The following is a 12,404-nucleotide window of genomic DNA, read 5'->3' as shown; positions in this document are numbered from 1 at the left end:
CCCCCCCCCCCACCCCCGCCACTGAATGCCTTTTTAAAATTCTAGAACTTTTAATTCCGACCAAAAAAAAAAAAAAAAAGTGTCCCAGTTCGAAAGTTCTCTTCACCTTTTCTTTTTCATTTCATTTCTTTTTTTTTTTTTTTTTTTTTCTCGATTTCTCCGCGGGCTGGGTTATAAAACTCGCCCTCTCCTTTTGGGTTCGAGGAGCTGGGTTCCCCCCTCCGAGCAGCGCGCGGGGCGGGGGCCGAAGGGGCCCCGGGAGTTTTCTCCGGGGCCGGGTTGGGACGCGGCTGGTGAGTCCCGGCTCCGGCCCCTGAATTGGGGGGTCCGCGTCTGCCCCAAACGCCGCTTTCTTCCGTTTTCCATGTCATTTCCTGTACTAATAAGATGGTGGTCAAAGCAGGGGAGGAGAGCAGCAGCGAGTCGCCGCCGCCGCCGCGCCGAGGCTGGCGCTGAAACTTTGCCTCGCCGGGGACCAGCGCGCCCGCAGCGCGGCCGCTCCCGCCGCGGGGGCCGCCAGCCGGGGCCGCGCCGCCTCCGCCGAGCCGCCCGCCGGGCCGCCCGCGCCGCCCGGGCCCCGCGGCTGCCGCAGCATTCCCGGGAAGGTGAGTCAGCCCCGGTAGCCAATGTGGCCATTGAAAATGGCTTCGGAAAGCGCTCGGCAGTTTGCCAGCGAGCGCGGGGGCCGCCGGTGCAGGGGCTGCGAGCGGCTGCGGGGGGCGCGGGCGGCCGGGGGCCCGCGCGGGAGGAGCGGGGGGCCCGGGCGGCGCGGGCGCGGGCCGGAGGGGGGGGCGGCTCGTCCCGGCCCCGAGGTGGGTTAACCCTCGGCAGGTAGCTGCCGCCGCCGCCGCCGCCGCCGCCGCCGCCGCCGCTGCTGCGGGATTCGGGGGCCGCCCCTCCGCCTCCTTCCTCCCCGCTCGCTCCTCGCTCGCTCGCCTTGTTACAATGTAGCCTTTTCTCTGCGCCGACGTTCCGCCCGCTGACGGACGTGGCCGCCGACCAATGGGAGCGGCCGCCCGGGCCGAGCGTTCGGAATGAGAACGCGGTGACACGGGCGGGGCGGGGCGCGGAATGCTGGAGGGCTCGGTGCGGCCGCTGGCCTAGTTCTCGGGGGCACTTTCGGCTCGGCGCCTGGGGCAGATGTTGGGGGGCTCGGGCCCGTCGGGAGGCGGTGGGGCCTCTTCCCAAGCAGCCCGCGACTTCCCGCTAAATGTGGCCGAGCCGGAGGCCGTTTCTTTAATACGTTTGAAATCTTGGTTGTGGTGTAGACTCTTCGGGAAATCTCTCTGGAGTGTAGCCTCCTCCATCCCCCCACTCGCAGTCCCCAAGGTGCTCGCACACGCGGAAACTGCAGAAACTTAGCGGGCCGATGACCTTTCTCCGGTCAAGGCCAGCACGCCCTAGGCAAGTCGCTGCAAGGAGAATGCACATTTCTTGAACGCTGGGCGATGCCGGTTGAAAAGTTGCTTCTGTCTCGAACTGGGTTGGGCAATAGAGGCTTGACCCCCGGGATGGGCCGGGACTTAGGAGAGAAAAATGTTAAATCTCTCTTCTTAGACGTTTGCTTCATGTGGAGAAAGGCCGTGGTATATAATTTAGGGTGGCTGAAAGGAAGCACACCCAGCCCTTTGTGCGCGGGGACAGGAGGCAATAATGAGAGATTGCTCTTGATGGCTGGAAACCCTATAAACTTAGGGGTTTTTGTCTGGGCTGGGGCAAACGAATTTTCCGTGGAGCTTGATGCCTGTGGCACTCAAGGTTCCTTTGTCCACAGTACCCTTTGAGAGGCATTGGGAGTGTGGGGTGCGTGGCCAGGAAGCTGGCCAAGCGGGGGCATGGTCTTCACCCACCAGCTCTCCGGGAGGTGCATGCAGGGTGCTGTGTGGGCACAAGTCTGAACACCTTCTGGGAAGAGCCCGAGGTGGCTGCTTGAGTTTAATGAAAAGGGGTTTCTCTGTTGGAGTCCTTCCCCCTCCGCCGCATAACTCGCGTGACTTTGGATTTGGCACAGTTACCTTTGGCCTCTCTGAACCCTGCTTGTCCATCCCTAAAATGGGGCCAACAGAGCCTGTCTGGCAAGGCAGTTGTGAGATTAAAGCCGATAGAGATAAGATGCCTCGTCTACGCCCCGCTCCTGATTTCAGAAGCGTTGTTCTCTCTTGGGGATTACTGCTAAACGAACGTGCTATCCCGGGGAATATCAGCATGACCTGGCAGGCCCCACCCAGAACCACGCAGTTCCAAACTGACAGGGCCTCCAAGGAGCCGCTGGGGCAGGGTCTCGTTCTCTCCTCTAATGACATTCTCAAGGATGAGGGGCTCCCCTCTCTTGTCCCAGGAGCCCTTGATCCACCATCACAACCATCCCTTATATGCTCTACTGGCACGAGTTACGGTTCTGTCTTCTAGGTCCCTTATATTGATGCGTTTCATGAATTTATTCTCCTTGGGGTCAAGTAAGACTTCTATCACCTGAATCTTTCCTCGCCCGGATGGGGATGGGGAGGCAAGGTTTTCGCGGTTCTAGGTCACTGGCAAGTATGAAGGAGGTAAAGACCCCTGGACTACGAGTCAGGAGTCGTACTTGTTTATTCAGCTGCCCCCTTGGCCTGTCTTCTTGGCTATGTCACAGTCATGACCAACACATGGTATCCAAGGCTGTCCCTTAATCTGCTCCCTAAGCCTCCCCGAGGGCTCTGATCTTGGCCAAAGCTGCCACCTTCTTGCCAGTCCTTAAGGCAGAAACGCTGGTGTCTCTGTTCCCTCATCCCAGTCCACATCCTTCCCCAGGTCTAGAGAGCTTGAGCCTGTAGAGTGTATCCATCCACCTCTCTCCATCTCTCCTCCTCTCCAGCATCCTAGTCTCTCCCCAGGACAACGTTCAGAGCCTCCTAACTGTCCACCTGCAACCTTCCTCCCATGCCAGACTCCACGGTGCAGTCAGTCAGATCTGTTCCAAAAAAGATCGCATCAGGCCTCCCATTTCTCGCTTAACACAGTGAAAAGCCTTGTCGGTGCTTCTGGGGTAAAGAACCAAATTGTCACCACGACCTGAAAGCCCTGGAGTGATCTGGCCTCTGCCCTCTCCTTGGCCCCATCTCCTACCCTCTCCTGGATCTCGCCGCGCTCCGTGTGTTGTTTTCTCCTGCGCGTGCTTGGCCCTCCTCCGGAATCCGAACGGTTGAGATCCGACGAATGAGTTAAGGCTGGCAAAGGGCAAGATGGAGAGGGAGGGTGTCTGGTGGTCCTCATTACAGTCCCCTACAGCTCCCAGTTCACCCGGGCACACGGTAGGACGGAGTCTAGGCCCCCTCGTGTTTGGGTGGGGCCGTGTGGCTGGCCAGTGAGTGGTGAACTAAAGTGACACAGGTCGCATTGGGCCAAAGCATTGAGTGGCTGGCACAAGCCCGTCCAGAGTGCCCTTTTCCTGTGGCAACTAGCAGTAGGTGGGATGGTGGCTGCTTTTGCTTTTGCTTGTGTCACTATGTGGGATGAAGCCCCAAGACCTTTGTTGTCTTAAACCACTGAGATTTGGGGGGGGGGGTGTTTGTTCCTACAGCATAACCTGGCCTGACCTGACCGATACAGGGACTAGAGGAGCACTCCAGGCAGAGATGGGTAGACACACGCAGACTCGGGGAGGCTCATCCTTAGCAGCCGGGGCGACCCTGTTGACAAACAAATCTGAGGCCATCAATCCCTGCCTGAAAAACCCTTCGGGGACTCCCACTGCTGTTAGGAGAAAGATAGAAATCCTTTAGCTGCCCTCCAGACCCTATGGGGACACCATTTTGCATCCCTCCATCTGCCGTGTTCCACCTGACGTGACACTTGCCTCATATTGTCCCCTCTGCCCTGTCCCCTCCGTCCCCTCATATTGTGCATTGCACTCCCCCTGCTTAGGCTTCCTCATCCTTCAGCTTCCGCATCACCTCTTCAGGGAAGCCCTCCCTGATTAGGTCGAATCCCCCATTACAACCTCTCATGGCCCCATGTACCTCCCCTTTGCTGCATTGCCGGGTAGCAATTTTTACATTTGTGGGTGTGGTTATTGATTGTGGTCTCCCCCTTTCGTCAGACCACCGGGAGCTCTGTGGGGGGCGGTGCCTGGGTTGGCTTGTGTGTCTGTGCGTGTGTGTGTGTGTGTGTGTGTGTGTGTGTGCACGCGCTTCTGTATTTCCAGTGTCTGCCCGCAAGAGCTGCTCGATAGATACCTTCTGAAGGATCCCCGAGCACTGACGGCAGGCTCACTATATGCTGGAGGTGAAGGACAGGATGAGTGAACGCTGCCTCCCGGGCGTAAGGGCAGGTGGGTGCAGCCGGAAAGAGGTGTCAGCCATGACCGGGCTGTAGAATACAGAAACTAAGCTCCCCGTTCTTACAGGAATAAATGCCGCAGAAGGGCTGTGTTTCTGGGATGTTTGAGAGGCGATTCCAGGAGGGCAAGAGGGTGAGATGTTTGCAAACCCTTGCTGATCTGCTGAGCGAGAGAGTATATGATTCAGCGAAGGGGCCACAGGGTAGGAGAACCAGGGATGATGGAGATAATGACGAAGGCAGCAAATGGTTTTTGAGGGCTCATGGCGTGCCAGGTATGGTCCTAAGCACGTCGCCATGCGGAAAACAACTCCACAGGGTGCGTGCTGTTATTTCCATTTCACAGATGGGTAAATTGAGGCCCCAGAAGGTGAAGTAAAGGATCCAGGGTTACACGGTAGCATGGCCTGGATTGGGACCCTGGCATTCTGATGCCCTCTTAGAATGAAGGCAGAGAACCCCAGACCCCCCCAAGGAGAAGCCCCTTTAGAAACGTCACACAGGGTTAGAAAACCCTTATTGGGGGGTAAGTTTCCAGGAGGAAACACCCACCTAATATTGGGGTTTGTGCAAGCGGGTTTCTGGCTCAGAGCCGCTTGGTGGCCTTGGTACCCAAGGCTGGTCTAGAACCATCTGGTGCATCTCCACCCCGGCTGGGGCCTAAGAGTCTTTGGAGGCCCCAGAGCCCCATGTTCTCAGAGTGGGGCCTGCAGCTGGCCCAGGGGCTGCGCCGGAAAAATAAGCCGTGCAGAAAGAAAAAAAAACAATGAAGAAAAAAAGAAAAATGTGCTGTTATTTTTAAAAAGCCTGTTTCCTATTGCAGATTTGTATCTGCGCTGGAAAGTCCAATGTTCACACAGTGCAGCCACCCTCGTGCTGATGTCTCTGGCTGAGGCTCTGGAAGAGGGGAGGCCCGGGGCATCCCTCAGTCCTTCCTTCATTCATCAGGCGGTCGGGACACTTGTGCCGTCCCTGTGCCAGGCACCGTGCTGGGCTGGGGGGTGAGGTGTGGGAGCCCAGTCTTGGCCCCTGCAGACCTCACAGACCAGTGCGAGAGGTGAGCGATTCACCAAGCAGTTACAGGTTCTAGCAGAAGGGTGCGAGGCACGGACTCTAAGTCAAGGAAAGCTTCCCTGAGGAGGAGGCAGGCTTTGAGCTGCGTTTTGAAGGACGAGGAGGATTTGGGCAGCAAAGAGGCATTCTAGTATGGGGTGTGGCTTCTGCAAAGGCATGGGCCCACAGAAGGGCTCCGGTAGTGGTAGTTCGCTTGGCTGGAAACTATGTATAAGGGAGGAGGTGGAGAGAGATGAGGCTGGAAAGGGAATAATAGTAATAATAATATGAGTAACACACCAGCCCCGATCCTGCCTCAGGGCCTTTGCATTGGTTGTTCCTGCTCCCTAGAGCACTCCTATCTGTTATCTCCAGGGCCAGCCCCTTCACCTCCGGCAGGATTTGCTCAGATAGCACCTTCTCATGGGCACCTTCCTGTCTTAAATTCCCTACCCCCTGGTCCCTCCACGTCCCGGCCTTTTTTCTTAGTGTGGAGCATATGGAACGAGCCCTGTGTGGGCCTTACTTATCTTGGTTTTGGCCATCTTTTAGCTCTAATGCCAGTTCCCAGAGAGCTGGGATTCTCGTCAGCTTTGCTCTTTGCTGTATGAACAGTGCATAGCACGTAGTAGGGCCTCAGATGTCTGTAAAATGAGGGAATGAGTTGAGCACTTACTCTGTGCAAAGTGCTTTACGTGCATTTTCTCACGTAATCTTCCCAGCAGCACCCTGATATTGGTACGATTATCTTCCCATTCTTTAGGGGAAATGGAAAACCCAGGCTCCGAGAGGTGGAGTAGCTTGCCCAAGGCCTCCTGGCCGGGATTCCCATTGAGGCCATCAGGCTCCCGAGCCCTCCCGCCCTAACCCCCCGATGCTTTGCCCCAGCCAGGCTGTAAAAGGTCGACGCTGCTGAGCTGAGGCGTTTACCTTCTGTCTGTGGGGCCCCAGGGAGGAGGCAGCCGACCCGGAGATCAGATCCAGGTCCCAGATTGCTGCAGCAGGTTGGGTGTGAGGTTGGAGGCGGGGAGGCCAATTAGGAGGCTGTGGCAGTCATCGCGGCAAGCGGGGATAAGGACGAGGGCCTGGGGGTGGCCATCCCAAGGTGGAAGGTGGGCTGGCGGGGACTTGACCCTCCACACTGGGGCTCGGAGTGGGTGGGTTGGGGCACAGTTCTGTTTCTGGGTAGCTAGGACACCCCTAGTTAGGACCTGGCAAGTTGGGCTGGCCTCCTGGCAGGGAGGGGGGCACCGAGAGGGAGCCAGGGGAGCTGGTCGGGGGCACAGTGCTGGGCCACGGGAAGGGACATGAGCCTCGGGTTCAGTCCTGCTTCTGCCCCAGGGAGACCTGGGTGAGGGGCTGCTGCTGTTGTGGTTGTGTTTCCTCATCAGCAAAGTGGGATGATGATAGTGCCGGGCTCATGGAGGCTCTAGAAAAAGAAGCACGGGGCACCTGTGCGTGGCATAAGGCCAGCTTGGGGTCGCCACCTCGGGTGTGAGGTCATGACCGCAGGGAGGCATGCCTGGGGTGCAGAAATAATCGTGTGCCCCTTGCTGGGGACAGCAGGGCCTGGGTATGAGAGGCTAAGCGTGGCATGGGGGCCTCCTGCTTAAAATTGACCTGACTGCGTTTTCAGACACCCATCCCACCCCATCCCGCCCACGGGCTTGTGTTCAAGGCCTGCCATGTCTTGGCCTCAGTTTCCCTTTCTGTTAATGGAGACGTTAGTGGGGCGCCTGGGTGGCTCCGTCGGTTGAGCGTCCGACTTCGGCTCAGGTCGTGATCTCACAGTTCGTGAGTTCGAGCCCCCCGTCGGGCTCTGGGCTGACGGCTCGGAGCCTGGAGCCTGCTTCGGATTCTGTGTCTCCCTCTCCCTCTGCCCCTCCCCCGCTCATGCTCTGTCTCTCTCTGTCTCAAAAATAAATAAACTTAAAAAAAAAAAATTAAATGGAGACATTGGTATCAGTCCCATGCTACGTTCTCTGGAAGAAAACTTTTTCCTCTGTTTTCTCATGACCAAATTTAAGAGGAACACATATGATGCCCCACGAGGTAGCTTCTACATCCATTTATGGATGGGGGAAGCTCAGTCAAGTTCAGGGGGGTTAAGTGACTCGCTCCTGGTCACACAGCTATAATCTAATCTTTCCAATTACCTCAGGAAACCCACATTTATAAAGGAAGCCTCAGGGGTCACCTGCCTGTGTTACATAATAATTCCCTGCAGGTCTCCTGGGTGCTTTAAATGTGGGGTTTATTTATAAGCTCTTGGTTTACACAGCTGGTTTCAGGACCCTCTCCCCACCTGGGAACCTCATGAGTGAGAACTCGCAGGCATATCTGGACAGGCCAAGAACCTTCACGAAGAAATGACGCTGGGCGAGGGGAGAAGGGAGGAGGACAGGAGGGCTGCTGGCTGTCCTGCTCCCCGGTATCGGCCTCAGATCCCGGCTGGGTGCCGAGGGGTAGGGACCCTGTGTGCAAAGGCACACCTGGGCCTCTGGAGCCTTCAGTGGCTTCTAGGGCTTTCTCCTCCACCCTTCTCTCTGACCTACCCAACCCGACCCGTAAGGCCAGCGGGGACGCTTCCCAACTTCGCCTTCTTCCAGATCCCTTGTGAATACCCCAGCTCTCGTGACCCCCATTTGGGAGCTGAGAAAATAGAGCCTCGTAGCGGGAGAGCGGTGTGCTGGGGCTCACACTGTTTAGGGTGCGACCAAGCTCAACCCCAAATCCTGCCATCATCAGAGCAGGGTGGGCCTTTGGCCCAGTCTCTGTGCCCTGCTCTCCCAAAGGAGAGGCTGTCAGGTCCTGCTTGACTACCTGCTGTGGCAGCGGCTCACCCCTTCCTGAGGGGACACGGTGGGGGGGGGGGGCAGCGGCCCCTGGGAATGTGCGTCCGCGAAGGAGCTGGGGTGGGGAGGGCCAACGGGGCTTCTCCTGGGCTAATGGCGGGGTTGGGGGCCCAAGTGGGACCAGGAGAGGAGACGAGCAGCTTGACCTGGGCACTGAGCTGGGCTGCTATGGACGTCACCAAGCAAGTAAATATGGAACCACCCCCACAGTGTCAGCTTTCCCAGAGTGGCTTCTCCCACTATCTGTCACTTTCCCCAAGGGAAAGGGGTGAAGACTGGGAAGGGATCCTGCTGTCCGACGCTCGGGGGATAGAGATGGACGGCCTGGGAGGCTCTGGGACTGCTGAGGGCCATGGGGAGTGGCCCACTGGACCCTCCCCCCGAGCAGGGAGTGAGCCTCTCGTGAGGGCAGCTGACTGGGACCCGGCCCAGGTGGACTCAGCATTGTCATGGCCCAAGGTACGGGGAAGTTGGGCTCTGGTGGGCGGAGGTAGGGGGAGGTGGGAGGAGGCAGGGGGAGGTGCGGGGAGGCATTTGCAAGCTGGGGCCCCGTCCCTGACCTCTCCGCAGCCGGGCCATTCATTGCCCAACCCAACAGGGCAGCATTTTCCCAGGGTGGTGCAAGGCACCTCTCCAGACAGCTGCACCCTAGAGAAAAGGCCAGAGCAGCCAGAGTGGCTCGTGTTTAGAGAGGAGGTGAAGAGGCCAGAGGCTCAAGGTGTCCCAGGGACGGGAGGGGGAGCAGTGTCCTTAGACTGCGGGAGGGGAGGCCAGAGGGGTGAAATCTTCAAAGGAAATCCGCCAACTTAGCATCCAGGGGAAGAATTTACCCCCCAGAAAGGGCCTGGGGTCTTGGGTGGAGGAAACGCAGAAAGGGAGGAGCCAGGGCCAAGTTTCAGGCTGGGTGATCCCGGGGCCTCTGTAAACACCAGCAATAGCCAAACTTGAACGAAGCCTGTTAAGTGTGGCCGGGCCCTTCCTGAAGCAGTGTGCCGCCTGATCATGCCGGTGTTATTAGCCGCCACTAACAGAGAAGAAAGTGAGGCCCCGAGACGTGAAGCGACTTACCCAAGGCCCCACAGCTGTGAGAGGCAGAGCTAGGACTTGAACCCAGGTCTGTCTGATTCCGGAGGCTGAGCTCTTCTCTACTGCGTGGGGCTGCGTCGCTGTTACTCCACGGGAACTGCTCTTGGCGGCTGTGCTGGGAAGGAGGGTCGGCTGGAAAACTTGCCGGGCCCAAGCACCTGCCCCTGTGATGCTGGGTCGTCCTGAGAAAGAACAGCGTCGGCCAGGCCGCTCATCCTCTCTGTGCCTCTGTGTGCTCGTCTGAGAAATGGGGCCGCATAGCACGGGTGCTGCCCATGTTACAGGGTTGTTGGGCCCTTCCCAGCCAATATTTGGGACAGCAGATCGGAGAGTGCCCCTTGGGCTCTGGAGGACCAAACATAAACACATGATTCGATGGGCCCCGAACCCAAAGAGAGGGTGGTCTGCTAGACCTCTCCCCATCTCTGGGCTGTGTGTTACTGGTGTGCAGCGAGGTAGGTACAACATTGAGAGTAAGTGATGAAAAACTCCTACTGCAACTTGACATTGCTGTGTCATTCTTTATTGTAACTTACAAAAGCATCAGTTGGCAACAGATTGGAAAACTTAAAAAAAAAAAAAATCTCTTTCACAAATAGCGTGAGGAGCTCTGGCCCAGATCATCACTGTGATTGAAGGTGGGAAATGCCCTACTTGCTCAGGGATGTGGCGGGGAGGGGAGGGGTGGGAGAGGGAGAGCCCGTTAGGCTTCCTGGAAGAAGCAACATAAAGCTGGACCTCGAAGGGAGAGTAGAAGTTTGCCAGGTGGAGGAAGAAGGCAGGAAAGTTCGGGCCCTGGGAACAGTATGTGCAAAGGCAGATGACCTGAGGGCCGGGTGGTTCAGGGACGTGGTCTTGGGTGTTTGCGAAAAGGTACAGGAGATAGTTCTGGGAGCCCGACCGGGAGGGCCTTGAATGCCAGGCTGAGTCAGGACTTGAAGACTATTCTGGAGGCGGAGGTCCTGAGGTGGGAGATAAAGTCACAGCTTAGGAGGTGCTTTAAACGACCAGAGGGGCCATCCAAGTGGTGTTTCCTTTTGGTCTTCAGCCTCCAGGAAGGCAGTTTCTTGGTGCCCAGTGGGGTAAGTTGTTGGTGAGCCGGCCTATCCTTGTCCCAGTTGAGGCAGCCAGCCCCATGATTCTGCTGGTGCCTGGTGGCCCCTGGGTCCCTTGCCTGGCTGGACGGGCAGGCAATCAATCCTCAGGTGTGAGCAGCAGGCCTTCCCAGGCTGTTCTGGTTAGTGGGTTGGCACCTGTCGTGGTTGGCTGGCCATGGTGGAGCCTTCGTGTCCCCGCTGCCTGATGCTACCCGTGCTATGAACTGTCAAAGGGGGTGTCCCGGCCGCCCCCGAGGAGTCCAGAGCCATGCCAGGGAATGTGGGCAGGAGGAGGGAAGGCCGAGGTCTGAGGCTGAGGTGGGGGGTTGACCAGGCACTGGGCGCGATGGCGTGGGGTCCGAACAGGAGGTGAACAGTGGACAGCCGCCTGAAGTGGCTTCCCGCACCCACCCTCTGCTGGGTCAGGGCTGAGGCCTGCGGGTGTGGCTTGAGGAGCGAACTCTTGGTTGAGGCGATGACGGACGGTGGGTGTCCCATCCGGGGCTAGCCAGGTGAGTGTCGCTGCGGTGGTCTCAGCCTGGGGAGGAGAGGAGCCAGCCCGCCCTGTCTGGGGGCTGCTGGGAACAGCCCGTGGTGTGCCCGGGCCTGCGTGTGGCCACAGGTCCAGGGAGAAGGCTGGCCTGCGGGGAGGAGAGAGCGCTGTGGGAGGCGGCTCTCCTGCCCGCCCCACCTACACCCTCTTCTGGGGCCCCCCGTTCAGAGAGGCCCAGCCTCCTGCTCCCTCCCTGCAGCTCCCTGTAGGCTGGGCCCCCAAGCCAGCGGCAGGCAGGACTGTCTGGCTGCCATTTAGCGGGGAGTCCAGCTGCCCCGGATCCTGCGGGATGGGGCCGGGGAAGGGGGGGTGCGGGGATTTGCAGCCTGTCTAGGTGCTGGCTGCAGGACCAGGAGTCCCTGAGGGGCTCTGGTTTTGACAGTGGCCTTGGTTGTATCTGGAGGCTTCAGGCCTGAGTCCTTGGACCTCTGTGGCTCTCTCTGCCTTGGGCTGGTCCCACACTGGACTCAATACTTGCCACAGCCCTAGGGTCTCCCTGGGGTGGCAGAGGTTGGCTCTGGGGCAGCCCTCCCTCAGGCTTCATGCTGCTGCCAGCCTTCTCCAGAGCTGGCGCTTTTCACTGTGAGCACCAGGTGGGACCTCCTTGCTTCTCAGTGGCCCCTCTCCCGGATCAGATCCTCCAAGGCTATGCCCCGGGCCCAAGGGCAAGTCCGGCCCTTTGGCCCACTGCAGCCGGTCATGGCTGCTCTGTGACTGAGTTTTGCTCTTCCTCCTTTGGTTTCTTTTTGCGGATCTGTCACCTGCCTCTGCCCCAGTTCCCTGGCTACCGGTGAGGCAAGGACTCACTGGCCTGGCTCCTGGAGTCCCCTCCCCCAGTTTCAGGTAGAAACCGCACTCTTCCTTGGCACCTGCCAGTGGCTCCCTGCCCTCTCTGAGCACCCTGGCCCTTGGCCCAGGACAGTGGCCAAGAAAGGCTCCTCTGCTCTTTCAGACTTACTCCTGTCTCCTCGCGCGTCCTTGTCTCTGTCCGCCTGGAGAATCCTTCTGTGTGTTCCTTCCTGGTCCCTGCCTGGGGCCACAAACGGGCCCCTTTCTGGCTGCCTCTGGGCTTCAGATTTGCAGCAAGTCTAGCTGCTTTTGGAGCTCGGTCGTGGCCACCTCCGTTCCTCAGTGCCCTGTATCCGTGGCCTGGATGGGGCCCTACGTTTTGTGGGAGTCCACAAAGAGACTATGTGGACGATGTCTCATTTCAGCTACGCAGCCGGCTTGGGAGTTAGCCACCCTCCGCCCATTGTGCAGGGGAGAGGGTTGAGGGGGCGTGGGGCTCAGTGACTTTGTCAGGGTCTCTTAGGAGAAGTCAAGGGCAGGTGCTGGGACTCAGACCCATGTCTCTTGGCTCTTGTCTCGATCTCATTGCTGTCTTGCCAGGTGAGGTAAGAGCTTCACTGACCTTTGCTTTTTATATTGTCAGGGGTCAGAGGC

The 12,404-nt window shown here is 58.5% G+C and overlaps 1 protein-coding gene across 2 annotated transcripts in view; it reads left to right on the top strand.

Moving 5' to 3' along the window:
* Window positions 1-222: 222 nt before the first annotated feature.
* PRDM11 (PR/SET domain 11) overlaps window positions 223-12,404 on the top strand; it is a 90,010-nt gene continuing 77,828 nt past the window's right edge. Inside the window, exon 1 of one of the 2 annotated variants that reach the window (XM_053899804.1) lies at window positions 223-293. The gene's annotated coding sequence lies outside the window, so the exon portion shown is untranslated. Of the gene's footprint in view, window positions 294-398; window positions 606-12,404 lie in introns of those variants that run through there. The other variant, XM_053899805.1, reaches the window with a different exon arrangement.

The sequence above is a fragment of the Panthera pardus genome, unplaced genomic scaffold, assembly GCF_024362965.1.
Source record: "Panthera pardus isolate Hobbes unplaced genomic scaffold, ASM2436296v1 HiC_scaffold_12, whole genome shotgun sequence".
NCBI classification, from domain to species: domain Eukaryota; kingdom Metazoa; phylum Chordata; class Mammalia; order Carnivora; family Felidae; genus Panthera; species Panthera pardus.
The sequence above is the reverse complement of the archived record's forward strand: the minus strand, read 5'-3'. Positions and strand labels throughout refer to the sequence as shown.